The following is a 24,884-nucleotide window of genomic DNA, read 5'->3' on the forward strand; positions in this document are numbered from 1 at the left end:
TCCATCTATAGATCTATGGCCCACTTCCTCTTAAAATACTCTTTAATACCTTCCATTTGATACATATGTCATACAAACACATTCCAGGGTTACCCTAGGTTCCTTTTACAACATGGTGATTTCCCTTACTTTGTCTCCACAGCTCTCAACTGAGTATGTAATGTTCGGTTACACCCGAGCTTAGCCTTTCTTACTTTTTTAACTTAAATAGGGCTCATCCATGTGTTAAAGTTAAGCCACAACTAAGGTAACTTTTGGTTAATTTGAACTGGAACTAGGAAAAGACCTCACGTAAACTGAATATACATATCTATAGTATTACCAGAATTTGTTTGCCAACCAAACGGAAAAACCCCAATAAGATACCAGGACTTACGTTGTTAGATGAGTCGGTCCTCTTGGCTCCGGGGCGTGAACCACGGATCTTCGGTTCGGTAGGCGGAGCACGCTAACATCATACTACGTCGGCCGCAATGTTAATTTAGTATTCCCTTGAGTCTTCTCTCTTTACAGATATGCAGACTTTGCGCGTCTTATGTTCAAAGCATTTCACATGATTTTAGAAAATGTGCAGCCCGCGTTTTTGAGAAGGGCATCGTCGGATTCTTATCAGTATCAACCAATACCGACAAGCTATTGTTTTATTTTCGGCTTAGTATTGAAAACGAATTATTATTGTCGAGTTATCGGCTTGCGATCGCCAATTTATCGGTTTCTTATCGGATTTATATCGACTAGTTACAAATGCGTAATCGATTTTATAACCAAGCTTTATAGGTTTCTGTCTCATATCAGACCTATGTATAAGTCGTCACTAATGAATCGTTAACCTGTCCATAGCAATTACGTTGCTTCCCGTAAAGGAATCGATAGTTTTTTGACCAGAAAATCTATAAATATTGGATAACAAATCGATAACATGCATATAACCAATTAACATCACTCCAATAGCAAATCAATAATTTTTCGATTGTAAATTGATAACTTTTTAAGAATATAACGAACTTTTTAAAAATATTAAAAATGTAATCGATAAATTTTCGATAATTTTTTGATAAAAAGCTCAATTAATTTTTAAGGAAAAATCGATAGCTTTTCGTTAACATATCGAAAACTTTTCGATAGCAAATGTATAGCATGCTGATAACAAATTTCTAACACTCCAATAAAAAATCTATACGATTTTTGATAATAAATGGATAACTTTTTGATAACATATCGATAATTTTAATGAATTCATAAATTGTCAAGAATAAACTGATAACTCAAGTCTATAACTCATCGATAAACTTTGTTATCGCTAGAAAAATTGTAACACATTAATAAGAAAATGGTACAAATCGTTTCTTTTCTTTCCTTACCCTTCCATTCCTTTCTTTTGTCTTCGGAGAGTGCGGTAAAAACAATAATAACAACAGCACTTTTCGCAGATAAAACTTTTTATTGTCAGTAGTAATTTTAAAATTATGATTTTTTTTTTAACCTAGAAGTAGCTACAAGTTTTTATTTTTATACTCAGCGTGATTTGCACACAGAGTATATTAACTTTGGTAAAACAACGGTTGATTGTACAGGCACAAAGTAATCGAGATAGATATAGAATTCCATATATCAAAATCAACTGTGTCGGAAAAAAATTTGATTTAGCGTTGTCCGTCCGTCCCTTAACGCGATAACTTGAGCAAATATTGAGATATCTTCACCAAATTCGGTACACAGGCTTATCTGGACCCATAATAGATTGGTATTGAAAATGAGCGAAATCGGATGATAACCACGCCCACTTCTTATAGATATAACATTTTGGAAAACACAAAAAACCGATAATTTAGTAAATAATACACCTAGAATGTTGAACCTATCAAAACAAAATTCGGTAGAGAGCTCGGCTTTTCTATAAGGAATGCTTTGAAGAAAAATTAACGAACTCGTTTAATGATAACGCCCACTTTTATATAAATTTTTTTTAAAGGGGTCGCGGACGAATGAAATAAGCTATATTTTTCAAAAAAGAGCTTTATATAAATTATGTTCCTTTTCCCAAGTAAAATTATAACAACAAATAGGAAAAAATACAATTTTTGAAAATGGGCGTGGCATCGCCCTTTTATGACCGATCAATTATGTTTCGGGAGCCATAACTCGAAGAAAAATTACTGGATAATACTGAGATTGGGTACACATATTTTCTTATAGCTGGAAATATTTCTAGTAAAAATTTACGGGATCGGTTTAAGACCACGGCCACTTTTATAAAAAAAATTTTTTAATTGGGTGGTGTTACGTGTTATGTATAAAAGTAATTTATCTGAAATTTAACTGTACAATTGAAGCTGACGCTGAGTATATAATGTTCGGTTACACCCGAACTTACACACCCTTACTTGTTAGATTTTTTCACATCTTTGATTAGTTGTAGAATGGCTTTTTTCGCGAACAGTTGTACCTCAAGCTTGGTTACCAGCTATATGTGTATATTTGTAGTTTATAGCCATATGCGTGTGTATGTGTGAGTAACTACTTCGGCTGATGAATACATCTGTGTGTGTGAGATAGCTCTCCGCGTCCTTCTACATAAGTGTTGCTAGCTTTAATGTGTACAAGTACATAAGAGGGGCTGCTTCATGTTTTTGTTGTTACGTGATTATTTACTAACAGCTTAGTGATGCTAAGTTTGCCACAATACATACATGGTTAAAGAACTAAGTCTTGTGGCCAGATATTGTATGACGCCTTGCCCATTTTCGTTACATTTACACCTCGCTATATAATACCAATAATTTCGCAAATGCACTCCGGTTACGGTAGCACGGTGAAGGGAGTAAATGCTCAGTATCAAACGAAGTTTCATCGTCTTAAGCGATGTATCAAAAGTTTTGGGTGACATTTCACACCATTCAATTTACTATCTTGGTTGGAAAACTTTGAATTCGCACAAAAAAAGGTCAGATTAAGGCTAAATTTTTAAAAATATATGAAAGCTGAAAATTGTTTAATAGCCCATTCTAGCTGGCACTATTAGTTGCTTTTGCTTGTCCTGTTTAAAGTGCACAAAGTCCACCTACAAAATGCCTCTATCAGTTTTAGCTGCACCTACAAAGGAAATAAACTCGTGAAGCATTCTAATGATGTGCTCATATAGCAGAACGATTTGACAAGCAACTGTCAAAACTTCAGCAAAACAACGAACACAAAAATCATACAAAATAGGCAAACGTGACGGACGATGCGTCTGGATTCTTTTAAAATATGGCATGCGGCAGAGCTCCCGTTTGAAGGGTACACTTCCATTTAAAAATTTTACGAGCACAACTGTTTGGAAGAGTTGATTTTAATATTTTTTCGATATTTCTTGTACTTTTTTCAAAGATATAATAAAGATATGCGTGAATACTTAAAACAGCAGTGCCTTTTTTGTTGGAGCTCATTTGGTTGGCGTCTAAGCATTGACGCATTATCACCGCCAACAATCGCATGCGCCACACTTAGGTCACTATAGATTTGCCTATCTGCTCGTGTTGTAATCCATCAGCAAAGGTGCTTGTGCTGCCATTAGAGAAACCATAAAAATAAAAGGCACTCCACTTTTCACACACATACACGTTTGTTGTTGTAAATATTACTGCACAATTCTATTGAATTGTATATGGCAGTAGTATAGTTGTTATTTTTGTTGTCATTTATATTTTAGGCTTTCTGTTATACCCGGTATTAGGATCATGCCAAAATACTTCATTCAAAACTGATTTCATATATCAACGCAAAGATATTTTATTTCGTCGAATATCGAGAAAGTATACCGCTATGAATTGAAAATAGAAGCAGAGAGTTCAAGTCTTATTCGATTTATGTCTTTGGTAGTGTTCAGACCTAACTGACCAAGGGTCCTCGACTAAAATAACGATACGCCTAGCATCAAAATATGACCAACAATCATGTAAGATCTCAGCAGAAGAAAACTATTAAATAACCAGCGTCGAAGTGGGCATATCCCAACTAGAAGTCGAGGGGAATATTCGAAATATATAAGTGAATGTGAACGCTGGTTATGAACCAACTACGTGGTAGCCGTCAAAGTTACAACGTAGGCAGATGACTTTGCAGTTATCACAAAGGGAAAAAGCCTCTCACCAATAAGTTGTTTGATGGATCGGGCGCTTCGGGGTACAGATAAGTGGGACACTGATGAGGGGTTGATCGCCAATGAGGAGAAGACGAATATGGTCTTTCTTGGTAAGACGTACAAGGTCCAGAAGTGGACTAGGCCTAAACTAGGAGATGTGACCCTGTAAGAGAAACCCTCCTCAAAATATCTAGCAATCAAACTGTCACAAAAGCTCAACGTGGAGGAGGGAGTGGAGAAGGCATTGACTGCATTTCATGCATGTGTGATAATGGTGGGGTGTACGTGAGGTCTCTCTCGTTCATTGGGTGCTTATGCTATGGATTCTTTTGTTTGGTGGGCTGCCACGCAAAAAGAATATACCACAAAAAAATTGAAGAGGGTGTCGAAGAACAAATGTTAACAGCTGCAGTGAGACTCAATGCCTCGGGGCAGCCTTGGGGTACCTGCGCTCTGCTGGTGCTCTTAGAGCTAAATAGAGACTGAAGGTTGGAGCAAAATCAGTTCAATGACAGACTAGGTGAAAGACGTGTACACCGATGGTTCGATAGTAATGAAATGAGTAGGATCTGTGGTATACTGTGCTGATCTGAAAACAAACGGACCCTAAATTCTGGCAGATCGTTGCATCGATTTTCAAGCAGAAATATTATACATCATCAAACCAGTAGAAACGCTGGGAAAAGATATATTTAACTGCAGCCAACATCTAAAATTTAGATCGTATGCAATTGCTAGAAAGAACCGTAAAAGGGAGAGGTTTATATCTTCTTTAGGCCCCTAGGCATATCAAAGTTGATCAAAATGAAAAAGCAGTTGAGCTAACTCAAAAAGCCGCATCCCTCCAAGCTTGTACCGTAATCATCCCAACCAGACTGGGCGAGATTAAAAGAAGACGAGAGCTGAACTTGAACTAGAACAAAGCTCAGGCTGCAAAATGTCCACTACCTGCAGGTCTTGCGATCTTAGACCCCCAAAGTTACTCTTTTCACTAAAGAGCAAGGAAGGGAAAGTAAGGGAAAGAAATTGAAGCGAGAGGAAAAAAAACCAAAGGAAAGGAAATTACGGGAACTTGAGGGATAGGAAAGGAAAATAAAGGAAAGCGAAAAGAAAAGAAATGAAAGTAGAAAGAAGGAAGGAAAGGAAAGGAAAGGAAAGGAAAAGAAAGGAAATGAAAGGAAGTGGGACGAAACAAAACGGAGCGAAAGGAAAGATATCGAAAGAAAAGCTATTCCACAACGATCAGTTCTCGGACTATTATCGATGGTTTATATGCATATATTTTGGAAAATTTAACGGTTAGTTATCGGAAAAAATATGATTTGTTAATGAATAAATTTCGATTTTTTTCGAAAAATATCGATTTGCTACCGAAAAATATGGATTTTTTATCAAAAAGATATCGATATATTAACGAAAAAGAATGGATTTGTGACGGAAAAACTTCGGTATGATATATTTCGATATCAAATCGATAACTTTTCGATAATAAGCCAAAAACGCGTTTATAATTCAACAATGGTATTTCGGTACCTCTTCGCTGACAGTTGTTTTCGATAACAATCCGCTACACGGCGATAACATACCGAAAAAATACCGAAAGCAATAACCGCCCAATAACTTCTCGTATTCATAGAAATGGCTCCATAATTTTTTGCGATTTCAAAATAACCCCAACATAATTTGAAATTAGCCCGAGGTAGTCGTGCAAATAATACCGAACTGTTCCCTTAATAGTACATAAAAAAATCCCGGAAAAACTCAAAATAGTCCGGTAATGATCCAACCATCACTACAAAAAAATTTCGAAATAATCCCAAATTTGTCGCCTAAAGTTCCAGCAATGATTTAAAATTGTTCTTAAATGACTTTAGGTTAGGTTGAACTGGCCGGTCAATAAAGACGTCACATAGACTGATTATGTCCATAGTGTTACCAGAATTTGTTTGACGACCAAACGGAAGAACCCCAGTCACGTGCCAGGACATATGTTATAGAATAACTACGTCCTCTTGTCAAATACTAGCAGTTTTCTAGGACCCAGCTAATTGCTGCCTCGAGATCTTGCAACTCTGCTGCCCCTAATAGCTGGAGCATTGACCTGGAGAGCGCAGGACACGAACACAGAACGTGATCATGACGTAATATTATTTTTCTTTTACAGATCCTAATTATAACTTAAGAGCTGTGTTTTTTTAAATGTATATACATATGCACTAAACTTTGTATGGACTGCTAAGTGCATAACTACCTACAATTGTTGCGCAGAAAATTTGTATTGACAAATTTAAATATGCATTCTCCTCAGTAGCAACTGAAGCGTGTCTCTCTCTTTTATATCTCTACTCCATTCCCTTCTTCTATGTCCGAAAAGTGTGTGTGCCGACGATTCATCGCAAACGATTCAGCTATATGTTATACACTATGACCAACAGAGGTGTGGGTCTTCGCTATTAAGCGCAACCCGTTTTGTAGTGAGATATTTTTCCACTGCCGCGATTCTTCGATAATTGCCGCTAGATGGGTCTCCTAAACATTATCTGAGTGATGATAAGTGTTTTTTTTTTACCAGTAAATGCAGATTTATATACATGTAATAAAAAACAAGGCTAACGTGAACTTTACATTAGGGGGATTCGCTTTGACTTGTAAGGTGCATGGATTGCACGAATTATTTATATCCCACGACACCATATGCAAGACTACGAGAGAACCCCATTGCGAAGTCATATCATGCATCAGTACGAAGTATCCAAAAATTTCACACGTATGTAAAATAACAAAGTATGACGAAAAATATGAAAAAGAATTGCTAAATCTTTTCGTAAGCGAAATGAGAGTATTCAGAGGAATACCGAATCAGTGTTGATTTTTATTTCATTAATTTTATTGTACGAAAATATACTAGATTTGAGTAATTTTGGCGAATGTTAGCCATCTCGATGCGTCACTGTGCTGCTAGTAAATAAATGCACAACAACATCAAAGCAAGCAGCCACACATACATGCAAACACTTGAACTTAGAGCGAAGATATTATTTCACATACACATATATAGTTATCACCTAAGAGCAGAGGTTATTACTCACACATACACACGCATATAATTAGGAGACAAAAGATACGTAAAGGAGAAATATATATAATTAGGAGACAAAAGATACGTAAAGGAGAAATAAATAAGCAGCTGTTCTAGAAGGTTGTTCGGAAAAAGTCTAGACCTTAGGAGAAATATGCGAACGAGGCAACAGTGGGTATAAAAGCAGCACAAGTTGAGGAAGAGTCAATCAGTTTCATTTAATCATGCTATTAGTAAAGTATGCGAGTATTGTAATTATGAAGTACTACTGCCACAGCAGAGTTGTAAATACAAAACATTTTGGCATACTGAATATTTAGGTTATGTATTCAATAGTTCAGCAATTCGAACGTTAACAGAAGCTACCAAAAAAAAAAAAAAAACGGAATTTCCCAAAATTCGTAACAATATTATAAATTGCACCGAATGCACATAATTTTTTGCATGAATTTTGCAGTTGTGACTTTAGAATTAATGCTCTGTTTGCAGGACAAAGAGAATGGCCTTGTTGTGTCAACTGAGCAGGCGAGATATTTCCAATTCTCGAAACCTATTTCGGTCGCAAAACAACAGTTTTAACAAAAATCCTAGGCAATTAATCGCACTAAACGTTCGCAGTCATATTCTTGGATATCGGTTGTTATCCGTGATAAACGACTTGCTTTTTCTGGTTAACAGTTAAATACAAACTGTGGTTTTAAAACGGCTTAACGACTTGGATTGCAGTCATAATGAAGTATTCAGACCATTGATCGATCGCATGTCTACGAAAATATAGCGAATTCTTGTTTTGTTGATGAAGACCAATCATTGAGTTTAATAGAAAACTTACTATTGGGTGTAAGTAGCAACAACCACACTTCGTAGCTATTTTTATGTCATTTTGGATTTGTTGCTGTTTCGATGTTGCACATAAGTTTGTTCACAGTGGTCGCAGATTGGGGATAACGCCCCATTTACGCCTCTCATTTGCTTACCACGTAAATAATTCTAGCCGCCTTAACAATTTTGTTGCTGCTACATATACATACATTAAATGCACACATATATGAACACCTACACGTGTATTACCACATGCATACATACGTATGTTAATATGCACAAGCCACGTGCAACATTTCAATAACTCATTTCTCCGCTTTGCAGCTGTCAAGCTTCAACATATATTCCAGCAACAAAACTTCCACCCCTCTCGATTCCAGCCAGATATTTCCAGTTAATGTACATACATACTTATGCTATTCAACATAGGTAACCATTTGAGTTTTGCTGCATTTGTTTTTGTGGTTGTGTGATGTTTGGAAATTTTATGACTGATTTGCGTTTCGTGATGAGCATAATTGACTTTTACGATTGTGCAGTTAATTGTCAATCTGTCTACTCTACCACATACTACACACCTTCGAAACAAAAGTCATCTGCACATACATTGCTACTCGCAGATAGATTTCAATGCGTATTTGTGCGAGTGTAACCATATGTGCATTTAGTTCTTTTTTGTTCATTCGTTATTATTGCTGTTGCATTTTGCTCTTAATGCATTTTACAAAAGAATCAATTGTTACTGAAGCATAACTCATTATACACGCGGACGTTTAAAATGCAAAATAACAATTCGCAATTGAGTTTTACGGTTGAAAAGTGTAATTAGTGGCATGCAACATGAGCTTCGTCACCTCTTCTGTTACGAAAGAGTTATTAACAGTTAATGTGCCAGTTTACAACTTCTCAAATTATTGACTAAAAGGCAATTATTAGCTGTTAGTGAATGCGTTGCCTCTGATTTCACAGTATGAAGTTTTATAACAAGAAAGAAGCAGATAACAGCCATTCTTTCTCTATGAGGCGGTTAAATCTTGTAAGATCTTGCAATGTAGTGAAGGTTATTTAAGTGCTCAGGTAATCATAAAAAAAGACTTCAGTTTTATCAGATTATTTTATTTCTGTGGTTCCACGAATGCTCTTCTACAAAACGTGCTCGAACGTTTCCTCCTCCAACCTGAACTTTATACATATGCTATCACAAAATATTCCTAATTTAAACAAGTAAGGAAGGCTAAGTTCGGGTGTAACCGAGCATTACATACTCAGCTGCCAAATTACAGTTTGAAAAACTTTTAAATTACCTTCTTTTTAAAGTGGGCCCCGTGTCCCAAATTTTACTAATTTTGTATTCTGCGTCATAAGATCAACCCACCTACCAAGTTTCATCGCTTTATCCGTTTTTGGTAATGAATTATCCCACTTTTTCGGTTTTTCGAAATTTTCGATATCGAAAAAGTGGGCGTGGTTATGGTCCGATTTCTTTCATGTTAAAAAGCGATCTGAGGTGAGTGCCCAGGACTTACATACCAAATTTCATTAAGATACCTCTAAATTTACTCAAGTTATCGTGTTTACGGACAGACGGTTGGACGGACGGACATGGCTAAATGAATTTTTTTTTGCCCAGATCATTTTGATATATAGAAGTCTATATCTCTCTCGATTAGTTCATGCCGTTACGAGGCACAGTTATGCAAACAAAATTAATATACTCTGTGAGCTCTGCTCTTGCCTTCTTTTAATCTCACCCAAACTGATTGCAACGTCTACGGTAAAAGTTAGGAGGGAAGCGGCCTTCTTAAATAGCTCTTCTGTTTCTTGGCTCTCAATATAAAATACGACGGTTGCAGCTCAAGCTATTTTCCTCCAGTGTTGCTACTGCCTTGGTCACAACTTCTACTTTCGCCCGCAAAACACAACAGTGATTTGGTAGCTTGTAGGATTTGTTTATTCGCGAATGAGCACAGTATACCGCAGGCACTACTTTTTGCATTACTTGGGAACCATCGCCTTACCAGCCATTTGAGGGTCCTTGTGCTAACCATTCATCTCTAATGTGGCTCTAAGAGGCTTTTCGAAGCGCAGGTAGGGAATAATGTAGTCTGTTGTCCATTATTTGATGACACTATTCTACATGGCTGTATGGTCTACGTTCGAACTGCCTCCAGGCATTGAGTCTCGTTGTAGTTGTTAACGCTATGTTCTTCCTCACCAAGTCTACGAATGGAATGTGCGTAACGGCATACAGTTCAGTAGACTGCGTTTGTCCGCATAAGAAAATAAAGTAATTAAAAAAAATTTTTAAGTTGAACGATTTTGTTGAAAATAATACTTACATTAAGTAATAATAATACTAAAAGCTAGAAAATAATTAGGTAGGTCCTAGGTACTAGTCATCACACTCCTAATTAATCTAGGGCATTGATCAGACAATTAAATAAAAGCGTTGGACGCGTCAAATTTCTATTGATAGTCATAAGTAAGACCAACTGAATCTTAATCACATTTTTAGAAATTACACGCGCCCAACGCTTTTATTTAATTGTCTGATCAACACCCTAGATTGATGAGGAGTGGTACGACTAGTACCTAGGGCCTACCTAACTATTTTCTAGCTTTTAATATTATTATTACTTAATGTAAGTATTGTTTTCAATAAAACCGTTTAACTTACATTTTTTTAATTTATTTTATTTTCAAGTTTTTAGTCTATATTTAATTGCCTATTATTATTCATTCTATTTAGTTCATTTAGTGACTCATTGTTACAAGGACTCTTTCCTGACAAATTGTTACAATCTAGGTCCCATAATCCTTCCAAAGACTTTACTCTACTTGGCGCCACGTATGCTTGTCCCTCCTCGAACTCCAAAATAATTTGATGTCACTTCTACCGGACTGTATGGAATATTTGTTCCAAATGTGAGCCAAATGGGACCACATATACAAGTTTTTTAATATCTCGATCCTTGCCACACCTAGCGGGAATTTTTTTTTACGAAGTGATTTCTATTCCTGTATGCAATATGTGTTCCAAATATGAGCCAAATCGGTCCAAAAATACGAATTTTTTTAATATCTCGATCCTTGCGCCACCTGGTGGCGTTTTTTTTCATATTTCGCTTTCTGTTAATGTATGTTAATGTGTTCCAAATATGAGCCGAATCGGACCACAAATACGACTTTTTAATATCTCGTTCCTTGCGCCACCTGGTGGCGCTTTCTATTCACGTATGTATTATATGTTCCAAATATGAGCCAAATCAGACCACAAATACGACTTTTTGAAATATTTCGATCCATGCGCCACCTATCGGAGTTTTTTTCATATTATTGTATTGTCATCGGGTTCTGAACTATATTCCAAGTTTCAAGCTTGTAGCTTATCGGGAAGTCACTTAAATTTTAATTACAAAATTCGTTCACAACGGCCGTGCGGCCGGCCGGCCTATCAAGTCAAGCTAAATAAAACCGTTTAAAAAAAGTTGCAAGGGTCCGGCTCTAAGTTTGAAGCTTATTTTGAGAGGGTCTCGACAATTTCTTGGGGTTAATTTTTTTGTGACGGGACTTGGCTATTTGATGTCTGATTTTGAAATTTAATGTAGCATAATTTTTGTCCTGAGAACTACTAGCTATAAGACCAATTTATACCCTTTTGTCCTCTGCAGTAGTTTTTCTTTACAGGTTTGATTTCTTAGTCTAGTAAAAAGCATACTGTTATCCGAGACCCCCTCAACATAAACTAAGGGCGGACTGCTACAATATTTTCATCGACCCAGCTTTCAGTGCAGCCGTCGTTGTTGTATTCAGAACTCCCGTTATATTAAACATTGATAGTCTTTAGACTATGATGTAGATTCTTTTTGTGCGGCTATTTATCCGAAAAGGACTCTTTAGCATAGGGCAGGCTCACTCATCGCTGTAAATACCCACTGAGACAGAGGGGCGATTGGTTCAATGTACACTCTAACGTTATTTTACATGAATAAAGTGCCATCGAGGTCTTCTTTACTCTCTAATAAATGTTGAGCTTAAACAACAACTTACTTTCCTAAAGGCTTCCTAGTACAAGACTTCTGCTGTCACACTTCCCAGCTTAGGTCTAGTCCAATTTGGGAACTTATATCTCTAAAGTGAGTAAAGAAGACATATCAATCTTCTTTCAATGTACATTAGAAATTACAGTTTTATCTTACAAACTTGATATTTGAATAATATTATCAATTCGTCATTGTTGCTCCAAAAATGGATAGGTTTTGATTAAGATTGCAACTTTTTTAGCATACCTTAGGGTGCAACCTAGTCCATGCATCAAAATTATGATTCCTATTATTAGTTAGAGCAAGGATTCAAAATCCCTAAAGAAATTATTAACAAAACTTAAGTAAAACTTGGACGAATGACATTTTTAAAACAACGTAAACACCTAACGTTTACTTAAGTTATTAATATGTATGTATGTATATTGGGTTGGGTCGATTTGTATGGACGAAAGTTAACCGATATCGCGCCATCGACTTTTCGCTAGGATTTGGGCTCAGGAAAAAAAGTTTCACTACGCATATCCAAAAAAATAATTTTCGAGCCTGCGAAAAGAGTCGATTTTTCGACCAAAATGCTTCTAAATCTCCATAAAAGATTTTTTTTTTTTCCAAAACTACATTTACCAATTTTGCATTTGCTAATTGACACGAAAGAAATACATAAAAAACGATTTGGAGCTTTGAAAATGAAAAAAAATGCATTAAAAATAGAAAAAAATCGATGAAATTTAGCAGGCTCGAAAATTACTTTTTTGGGTATGCGTAGTGGTACTTTTTCCTGAGCCCAAATCCTATGGAAAAATCGATGGCGCGATATCGGTTAATAAATCGACCCAGTCTAATGTATACCATTCAGCACCCGTATGTAGGCGTTTGTCTGAGTAGTGAAACATTTAGATAATGTGCTTAGCCACAGAATTAAATTTAAAACGCCATTTAAAAGTATTGTTATGTTAATATAATGAGATGTCTGACAAATGGGCTATTACCATTAACACAAAAAATATCTACATATATGTGTATATGGTTCGACTATTTAGTGTAAATGTGTAAGCACGGGTTTAGTGTAGTATTAGCATTCTGTATGGAGTAATAAAGAATGAGAGTACTTACGCTCTAGTCACAATACTGTAGCTAATGTGAGAACGTGGTACGTGGTAGAGTTAATATGAGCGAAATCACATAGTAACTCAAGGCAAATACGTCACTTACATATCGACTGCTGAGTGAAATATTACCCTAACGCGGCTGCCGTTTCGAAAACACTCTATCTCAGAAAATGCTTGAATACCGCTCTATTTCAGGAACTATTTCAAAATCTCAGAATTCGGTTGAAGAACACTGTATCTCAATTTTTTTTGTAAACACCCCAGCTTATGTCAAAATATATTGAATTTGTGGTCATGTAAGCAAAGAATGGGGAGCGGGAGATGGTCGGGCTACCACCTCATTGGTGCGTTTTACCCAAAACCTTCGCGGAGTGTCCTAATCTCTACAACAACATTATGGGGCGTACATCAACCGAATCCTTAGATAGGGCGTTTCTGAAACAAATTCTGTATAAGGGCGTTATTCAAAAACTCGCTGAGATAGAGCGTTTTCGAAGCGACAGCCGAGCAGGGTGATATTACACTCAGCAATAATAAAGCATGCAGGAACAAAAAGCATGCATGTGTTCGAACAGATATATACACTTCTGTTTAGTTGAAAGTAAAGAGCCAGGGTAAACAGCATTATAAACAAATTGGTTAGGTATTTGGGATTAATTTGAATTTTGGTAACATTTTTTTTTAAGGGTTTTGTTGTCTGTAAAATATTTGTAAATTATTTGGTTGGCTTTATAATAACTGCGGCCGCCGTGATGTGGTAGCCTGTTCCGCCTACCTCGCCGAGGATTCCAAGTGGAACTCCGGGCAGAGTGCATCAAGATTTAGAAACAAGTTTTTTAAAGGGGAAAACAATTTTCTATAACGGGGTCGCCTTGCGGAAGTTATTTGGCAAACGCTCCGAGTGTAATTATGTCATTAAAAGCTTCTCAGTGAAAACTTATCGGCCTTGCAGATGCCAAATTGTATAGAAAATTTAAAGGAGCACGACGCAAATTAGAAGAGAAGGTCGACCTAAATCTCCTCGGAGGTAAATCGCTCCAAGTATTACTTTTTTATTTTAATAATTGCACAAGAAAAAAATATATATATCTAAAAAAATAAAATTAAAAAAAAATAAAATAAAATAAAACAAATAAAATAGCGTAAAGTAAAATAAAATATAAAATAAAATGAAATAAAATAGAATAAAATGTAAATATTTGGGTTATGCGTCCGTAACCGGGGAATTTGAGTAAAAATATCTGTAGATAAAAGGTCGCCAAAACAAACATAACTTAAAATAAAAACTATTAAATAGTATAAAATAAAATGAAGCAAAATAGAATAACATAAAAAAAAAATAAAATAAAATAAAATGAAATAAAATAAAGTAAAATAAAATCAGATAAAATGAAATGAAATTTTATAAAATTAAAATGAATTAAATTTAAATTAAATCGATTTTGAATCAACGAGTTATCAGGTTGTTATCGAAAGGATATTAATATATTTTCGGAAACTTGCAGATTTGTTTTCGGAACCTTATCAACTTGTTATCGAAAACGTATCGATTTGTTATCGAATAAATATGGATTCCTTTTCGAAGTGTTACCAATTTTCTATCGACGTGTAATCGATTTGTTTACATCGACTCATCGATTTGTTATGAAACACAATATAAAGTCGATGACATACAAACATATAACAATTCGATATACTCAGAAAAAACACTTACTTAAAATGAGGAAAAACATTTCTTTAAAAAAAAATTCTTTAATTGAGCAAAATTTCAATGCAATGGTTAAGAAATTCTTATTTTTGTATAATTAATTAATTAATTAATAAGTAATTAATTTGATTGAATATTTCTCACAATATTTACAAGTACGAGGTAGCTGAGTAAATAAAAGTACTCGACTGTAAAGTTGAACACATCGACTAGAAGTCTGCGGCCGTCACAGTAACACAATTGATTTTTTAATTTTTTCATACAGTTTTAAGAAAATTATTCCTATAACCAAGGAAAAAATATCTTAATTTTTGAGAAAACTACTTGTCTAGATTAAGGGAAGCTCTTATTAAAAAGCGCGCAATTATTTGTTTTTGGTAAAGTTACCTCCGTTGTTTGTTTACTTCAACCCCTGGGTCAGCTCTTCCTGTTTTCAAGTACATTATTTTCCGAGACGTAAACTTGTATGTTTAAACATCGAGCTTGACGAGTACTTGGTACTCACGCTTTTTTTTTTTTAATGAAACAGTTCTTATTTTAGTACATTTTTCGTTTTGAAATTTCTAAATATATTTGTATCCCATATCTTTTGATGGTAGTAGATAAATTAACTTACCGCTCGTTCGTCATAGTTGCAAATCGATATAATTTTCAAAGATACCTCAGATTAAATTGCATAGAACGATAACGAAACAATTTTCTTCTCAACAAAATTTTATTCTTTCTGTGTAACTTTTACGCAATGCCATTAGCAACATTTTACAATATTCAAAGTGATTTGGTTGATTTAAATTAATGTTGCACCGTCATTTGCATTACATTCAAATTGAGAAATGTCCTAGAATTGTGATGTTAATGCGAAATAATATTGAACCATTGTTGTTATTCAATTTCGTAGATAGTTATGTTATTTGCCTTATCTATTTTATCTAAATAACCATGATTCAGTCGTTATGCCAATGATTGTGGCTACTCTTCAATGCAATTTGAGGATGATTGTCATTCTGTTTTTGCCTTTTGCATTATATTCATATTCTGTGCATTGCCAATTGCAATGAAATTTGTTCTTAGAAGAAGGGAAATAGTTTTTGAACACACTTATTTTCATGCAACTAGTTTACATACACTTTTATTTAATGTGCATTCAAATAGTATTGACAATTCTCATTAAACTATATTGTCACAATGTACGAATTTGTTTGAGCAATGATCAGTACAGCCCTGCAGTGAAACTAAAGTGATTTTACAACAAAAACGTTCTATCTGATAAAGGAATCTTCACAAAAAATTAAATATTTGCAAACTAAAAATCCAAAGATAGAGAGGAACTTAACAAAATTACACCATCGCCCCAATTAAAACTTCGATATGAGATCCGTCTAGGATATCGACGCAGGCTAAAACTATGTATATGACTATCCACGTCTATTGCTGACCCTCCGAAGCGCAGATAAGGAGTCAGGAAGTCTCTTCATCCTCTAATTGTTGACGCTATACTACTATGGCCGTATGGTCTACGCTCAATCTGCCCCGAGGTGCTGAGCCTCGATGTAGTTGTTAAGGCTATGCTATTTGCTACCAAGTTTGCAAGTGAAATATGCAGGCCTGGTCCAATTTGGGAGCTTTTACTTCTTAGTAAACAGAACCATATCCGTCTGTTGGCTGTCAACCCGAGGTTAAATTCCAAGGAATGAAAATCCCGAACGCCCGATCCATCAAAGAGCTAATCGTTGGAAGGCGATTTCCACTTATGACAATTGCAACATCGTCTGCATAAGCCGTAAGTTTGACGGTTCTCTCACCATATTCAGTGCAGTATCTATCACCTTGCCTTTGGTGTACGCATATTGTTTTGTGGAGAGCAGTTTTTCATCCACTTTGAACTGTATGTACACATCTATCAGCTTCTGAAAGGTTTTTGAGTCTTTGGAATACATATGACCGATCTTTCCCACCTTTGGTACGAAAGCTACACGAGCAATTCTCTAAGAGTACTGTACATGATTCAGTTTTATGTACCCATCGAATAATATTTTGAGTAATTTCACAACCGTTCTACTCGAAATTTGTAGCATTGCTGGGAATGTGGGCCCGGCGATTTAAACTTAGGGAACGTCTTCACCGATCAATCGATATTGGTATTGGTCACCAAGCCCTGCACAACCCGCTCCGTGATCGAAGTCTGAGTACTTCTAACGAGAATACAGACGAACATGCAAAGGCATGGCCACTGCGGGAGGCTGCGGAAGCGGTCAAGAAATAGAGAACTGATGGCCTACTAAATAGGTCATGGAGAGAAATTTAACTCTGGGCAGTTATATACTGCCATAGTTTAAGGAAGTAGCTAAATACCCTGCAAAAGATATCAGTAGGTTCATTGTCCGCTCCAAATGGTTCGTGGGGAGTACCTGCCAGCCATACAAATCAGCTACAATGGGTTCCAGGAGAAATGTGCATTAAGATTGGCGCCCCGTGCGATACTTTGGCTTTGATCTTTGATATCCGGGCGACACAGCAACCAACCAACCAACGACCACACAACGGCAGACGCCTCCTTCTACATTTAATTTGTAAATATATCCGTAGACTGTTACAATCTTTTTACTAATCTTTTTCGATTTCTTTCTAACATATTTGCCAAAATTTATAAAAACTCACTTAAATATCTAACATAATTTGTATTTTAACTTGAGTTAACTGTCAGCTAGTCAACTCGTTGATGCAATGAATTTTTGTGACAGCAACATCTCTTATCTGTATTTGATTTGATGTCCTGCGCCGATGTCCTGCCGTGACCGAATACGCCAGCTTCTGGAAAACGTTTGTCATACGCCTGTACACGTTTTACATTTCCACTTCACGAAGGAAAGCCTGCATAATGCTTGACTGCTTTCCATTCCACCTAACATTTGCATGCTTTGAAGACTTAGCTTAGAGATATTTGCGCTGCCATTTTCTTCAACTTTTATTCTTTGCTTTTACAACAAGATATTTGTCATTATTATTCATGGTGGTGGCGTTCATCGTTGTCATAAGTTTGTTGTTTCTTTTGTTATTGTTCTTCGTACATATCTATATATGTTGATTTATCCTGGTTGTGGTTTGATTGCGTCCATTGTGGATTTTCTTGTTTGCTTACAGTTAGTCATTGTCGTATCATTTGTTCTCTTTACAGTTGTTTGTTTCCGCTGTCTTATTTTTGGTAGATTTGTTATTTCTTATTTTTGGGCTGCCATTGTCCGATATCCTCCCAAGTTTGTTTCACGCTAATTAGTTGTATTTATTTCCTTTTGTGTTAGTAGTAGTTATTTTTACTTACTTACATATTTTATGCTTTGCTTAAAATATTGGACATTGGATTTGGGCTTTTGCCAGTTTGGTTTTCATCCTTATTTTACGTTTCCTGTTCGATTCTCCGTACCCTTCTAACAATTCTGCGTGCAACACTAAGATTCAGGTTTTGATTATTTTTTTTTTTTTGTTTTGCGACTTATGTAAAAGTTGTATCCTTCAAAAACCAGCAAAAATAACCGCAGGACAATAATGCTCCTTGTTGTTTTTGTTGTATGATGTCTTTGCTGTCCTTTGGTTTTGTGTGTTTGAAGGGGGGTGACTACAGTTTTCGTTCATAGCTCACACTTTGTATACCGTAAAAAAAGCTTCTCGGTTTACATAGTCATTTAAAACTAATTACCTGTGGCCGCAGGCGAAACTTTCATTTAGTTAATTACATCGCAATGGAATTCGCAAATTTTCGAGGTTTTGTTTTTTTTATCTGTGATAAGCGAACACATATACATAGCAAGATATTATAAACTTGTTCTTCATAATAAAAGTTGTTTTGTGTATATCTAAAGCAAACAACCGATCTTTACGAAGTCTTCACTGTTCACATGATAAACCATGTATGGTTTTGAAAAAGTGTGACATGGCACGCCCACGCAATATATACATAGATACCATTCTACGGAAGGTGCTGGTCTATTTATACTCAGCTGAGCAGACCTCACAGAGTATATTAATTTTGTTCGCATAACGGTACCCCGTAACGGCATAAACTAATCGAGATAGATATAGACATATATATATCCAAACGATCTGGGCGAAAAAAAAAACACTTAGCCATGTCCGTCCGTCCGTCTGTCCGTGAACACGATTACTTGAGTAAATTTTGGGGTATCTTAATGAAATTTGGCTGTAAGTTCCTGGACACTCACCTCAGATCGCTATTTAAAATTAACGAAATCAGACTATAACAACGCCCACTTTTTCGATATCGAAAATTTCGAAAAATCGAAAAAGTGTGATAATTCATTACCAAAGACGGATAAAGCGATGAAACTTGGTAGGTGGGTTGACCTTATGACGCCGAATAGAAAATTAGTAAAATTTTGGACAACGGGCGCGGCACCGCCCACTTTTAAAAGAAGGTAATTTAAAAGTTTTGCAAGCTGTAATTAGGCAGTCGTTGAAGATATCATGATGAAATTTGGCAGGAGCTTTACTGTTATTACTATATATGTTTTAAATAAAATTAGCAAAATCGGATGACGAACACACCCACTTAAAAAAAAATGTTTACATCAAATTTTAACAAAAAATTTAATATATTTTTTTAAGTGAATTATGTCAACATTCAACTCCAGTAATGATATGGAGGAACAAAATACAAAAGTAAAAGAAAATTTCAAAATAGGCGTGGCTCCGCCCTTTTTCATTTAATTTGTCTATAATACTTTTAATGCCATAAGTCGTACAAAAATTTATCAATCCTTGTGAAATTTGGTAGGGGCATAGATTTTATGACGTTAACTGTTTCTGTGAAAATGGGCGAAATCGGGTGAAGCCACGCCCAGTTTTTATACACAGTCGACCGTCTGTCCTTCGGATCGGCCGTTAACACGGCAACTTGAGCAAAAATTGATATACCTTTACTAAACTTAGTTCACGTACATTGTAGCATTCATTCACTCTTATATACATATTCATTCAATTGTACATACATATATTCCGACACGCGCTATGACAGTCTACTCTCTCGTAACTTGAGGCGTATTCTGTTTCAATTTAAAGCAGACGAATTGCTCATCACCAACCTTTGCCAGCACACAATTTATTCCCACAACGAGTTGAAACTTAACATATTCTATTCCGTTTTTGCTTACTAAGTATTTCCCACAACTAATGTTATTTGCGCAGAGCTTGCGCTTCCCACCGAGCTGAATATATGTATCTGCGCAGTTCATATTTTGTACACTTAGTACGTAAGTATGTATTAATGTAAATATGCAATGTAGGTAGCTCATAATAATTAATTAGAATAATTTTGTATAAATACTAAGGCAACTTCGCTAATAAAAAAATCATTGTTTTTTGACAAAAAAAACACAAGAAAGTCTTTTTTTCTAATTTAGTCATCTTCTGATTTTATTCATTACAACTTTTCTGAACTCACTTTATCTTTGTATCAAAAATGGACGAAACCCAACTATGACCACGCCGACTTTTTCGATATCGAATATTTCGAAAAATGAAAAAATGCCAAAAAAAAGGGATGAAACCTGGTGATTGGATTGGTGTTTTGACGCAAAATATTACTTTAGAAAAAACTTTGTAAAATGGGTGTGAGACCTACCATATTAAGTAGAAGGAAATGAAAAAGTTCTGCAGGGCGAAATCAAAAGCCCTTGGAATCTTGGCCGGAAAACTGTTTGTGGTATGACATATATAAGTAAATTAGCGGTATCCGACAGATGATGTTCTGGGTCACCCTGGTCCACATTTTGGTTGATATCTCGAAAACGCCTTCACATCTACAACTAAGGCCCGCTCCCTTTTAAAATACTCATTAACACCTTTCATTTGATACCCATATCATACAAAAAAATTCTTGGGTTACCCTAGGTTCATTTTCCTACATGGTGATTTTCCCTTATTTGACAAAGGCTGAAGGAAAATCGTTCCAAAAAAACGTCACCCTTGATCTAAAATTTTGGTCGATATTTCCCAAACGTATGTGATATGGAATCAAAAACCACTTATAAGCCACCCACGAAACCCTACGAAACCAACGCAGCTAAGCTCTCATCTGAGTATGTAATGTTCGGTTACACCCAAACTTAGCCTTCCTTACTTGTTTTTATATTGAAGTTAAATCGGTATCCGTTGTTTTCCTGCTCAAAAAGGATCTATTGAGATGCTGAAACTTTTTTGTGTACCGACAGCATTTACTGAGCAGGTAAAAAATTTTTACTCTGAGCTCGCTATACTACTCTCCAAACAAAATTTCTTTCAATTACTCAGAAAAGTAATAGCAAATCATATATCGCACGCCTAGATCAATAGAGGGCTAAGTCAAAAATCTGAAGTTTTGAAATTATGCATACTACCGGCAACGCCAATTAAATTCCTATTGATCTGTATACTTAACTAAATATTAGATAATTAATTGAGGATCGCACTGCGACCATTGGTCTATTGTGCCCACCTAACTAAATATTAGTTATACCATCTACCCAGAGAGGACTTGATCGCTGATTTCTGCTAGGTTTGCGATACGTATTTATAATTACGTTTATATTGCAGCGATGTACACATGAGTTTCCTGCGCTTCGTAGGCCTACCCGATTCTAACTAAGGATTAGCGCGAGATTCTTCAAACAGTAAATATCTGAAGATAACATTCCCTTCTGAAACAGCCTCTCGCTATTAGCCTTGTATTGAAAACTATTTCGGCGCTATGCACTACTTACATGCTGATATACCGACATGTTTGAACGAAATTAGTCAACACACGCACCACACAACGAACGTAATGTGCAATAAATCAATTTGTAACACTATGTTGCATGTGTGAAATTATTTGCACTGCAGCATCATTCTTACGGTCGGATGGACTAACTGGCTTAGATCCAGCTGACTAAATGAATGAATGAATGGATGACCATTGATGAAAGTGTAAAATCTAACAGTCAGTTTGTATACAAATAGTAGTAAAAATCGTCACAAACACACATGCAAGCATGCATCTTTAAAGCAATTGCTTGAGTATGAGTGCCAAGAACCTCAGGATGTTGCCAAAAATGTTAAAAATTGTTACCTACCTGCTGTGCTCATTGTGTTGTGGTGTCCGGTAACCAGCAGAGCTATTTTGTTCGGTGTGAAATTAGGATTCATCATATATCTAGACATGCATACATATATACCAAAATAATTTTTGTAGCAAAAATCAGCATTAACAAGTAAGGAAGGTTAAGTTCGGGTGTAACCGAACATTACATACTCAGTTGAGAGCTATGGTGACAACATAAGGGAAAATAACCATGTAGGAAAATGAACCGAGGGAAAACCTGGAATATGTTTGTATGATATGTGTATCAAATGAAAGGCATTAAAGAGTATTTTATGACGGAGTGGGTCATAGTTCTATAGGTGGACGCCATTTAGGGATATAGCCATAAAGGTGGATCAGGGTTGACTCTAGAATGCGTTTGTACGATATGGGTATCAAATGAAAGGTGTTAATGAGTATTTTAAAAGGGAGTAATCCTTAGTTCCATAGGTGGACGCCGTTTCGAGATATCGCCATAAAGGTGGACCAGGGGTGACCCTAGAATTTGTTTGTTCAATATGGGCATCAAACGAATGGTGTTAATGAGTATTTTAAAAGGGAGTGGGCCTTAGTTCTATAGGTGGATAATAAAAAAAAAAAAAATGTAAGGCGCTATAACCTCCGAAGAGACCTAAGGCCGAGCTTCTCTTCCAATTTGCGTCGTGCTCCTCTTGATTTTCCCTACAAATTGTCCGGACCGGACCTACATGTTTTAAGCCGACTCCGAACGGCATCTGCAAGGCAGATGGGTTTTCACTGAGAGCTTTTCATGGCAGAAATACACCCGGAGCGCTTGCCAAACACTGCCGAGGGGCGACCCCGCTTAGAAAAATTTTCTTCTAATTTAAAAACCTTATTTCTAAAATTTTGATGTTGCTTTGCCCGGGGTGCGAACCCAGGGCATACGGTGTGGTAGGCGGAGCACGCTACCATCACACCACGGTGGCCGCCGTTAGGTGGATGCCGTTTCTAAATATCGCCTAAAGGTGGACCAGGGGTGACTCTAGAATGTGTTTGTACGATATGGGTATCAAATTAAAGGTATTAATGAGGGTTTTAAAAGGGAGTGGTGGTTGTTGTATATGTGAAGGCATTTTCCAGATATCGACCAAAATGTCGACCAGGGTGACCCAGCACATCATCTGTTGGATACCGCAAATTTATTTATATATGTAGTACCTGCCAAGATTTTAAGGGTTTTTTATTTCGCCCTGCAGAACTTTTTTAATTTTCTTCTACTTAATATGGTAGGTGTCACAACCATTTTATAAAGTTTTTTCTAAAGTTATATTTCGCGTCAATAAAACAATCCAATTACCTTACCATGTTTCATCCCTTTTTTCGTATTTGGTATAGAATTATGGCATTTTTTTCATTTTTCGTAATTTTCGATATCGAAAAAGTGGGCGTGGTCATAGTCGGATTTCGTTCATTTTTCATACCAAGATAAAGTGAGTTCAAGTAAGCACGTGAACTAAGTTCATTAAAGATATGCCGATTTTTGCTCAAGTTATCGTGTTAACGGCCATGCGGAAGGACAGACGGACGACTGTGTATAAAAACTGGGCGTGGCATCAACCGATTTCGCCCATTTTCACAGAAAACAGTTAACGTTATAAAATCTATGCCCCTACCATATTTCAAAAGGATTGGTTAGTTTTTGTTCGAATTATGGCGTTAAAAGTATCCTAGACAAATTAAATGAAAAAGGGCGGAGCCACGCCCATTTTGAAATTTTCTTTTATTTTTGTATTTTGTTGCACCATATCATTACTGGAGTTGAATTTTGACATAATTTACTTATATACTGTAAAGATATTAAATTTTTTGTTAAATTTTTACTTTAAAAAAAATTTTTTTTTAAAGTGGGCGTGGTCCTTCTCCGATTTTGCTAATTTTTATTGAGCGTACATATATTAATAGCAGTAACGTTCCTGCCAAAGTTCATCATGATATCTTCAACGACTGCCAAATTACAGCTTGCAAAACTTCTAAATTACCTTCTTTTAAAAGTGGGCGGTGCCACGCCCATTGTCCAAAATTTTACTAATTTTCTATTCTGCGTCATAAGTTCAACTCATCTACCAAGTTTCGTCGCTTTATTTGTCTTTTGTAATGAATTATCGCACTTTTTCGGTTTTTCGAAATTTTCGATATAGAAAAAGTGGGCGTGGTTATAGTCCGATATCGTTCATTTCAAATAGCGATCTGAGATGAGTGCTCAGGAATCTACATACCAAATTTCATCAAGATACCTCAAAATTTACTCAAGTCATCGTGTTAACGGACGGACGGACATGGCTCAATCAAATTTTTTTTCGATCCTGATTATTTTGATATATGGAAGTCTATATCTATCTCAATTCCTTTATATATGTACAACCAACCGTTATCCAATCAAACTTAATATAATCTGTGAGCTCTGCTCAACTGAGTATAAAAAAGCCTAAACAAAGGTATGCAGAAATTCCTACACATCCCAAGATGCAAGCTCGAGCCATGTCAGTTCGGAAAATTAGGGAAAAGTAATTGAAAAAAATTCTAAAATGTAATGTCACTGTTGGTTTGTCCGAGTATGAATCGTTATTTTTGTTGTGGATGAATTGAAATAGGAAATTGTCTAAAGCCGAGCTAAGCTAAAGATTTATGAAGGTAAATAAAATAATGACGAATTCTTTTTTCGAAAAACTGCAATTAGTGTTTAAATTGCTTGTAAGAACTAATGAGACTTAAGAGTGATTTGCATGCATTTTCTTTTAACGAATTGCCATGTATAGGTGAAGGTTGTATAGGGAGCAGTTATCCGTCCTGTCCGGGATAAAGTCGAAACTGGTAAGAAGGCTAGAGTGCCCGAAGTCAGAAAGCCCATAGCCTATATCACGAAGC

The sequence above is a fragment of the Eurosta solidaginis genome, chromosome 4 (genome assembly GCF_040869045.1).
Source record: "Eurosta solidaginis isolate ZX-2024a chromosome 4, ASM4086904v1, whole genome shotgun sequence".
Classification (NCBI taxonomy): Eukaryota; Metazoa; Arthropoda; class Insecta; order Diptera; family Tephritidae; genus Eurosta; species Eurosta solidaginis.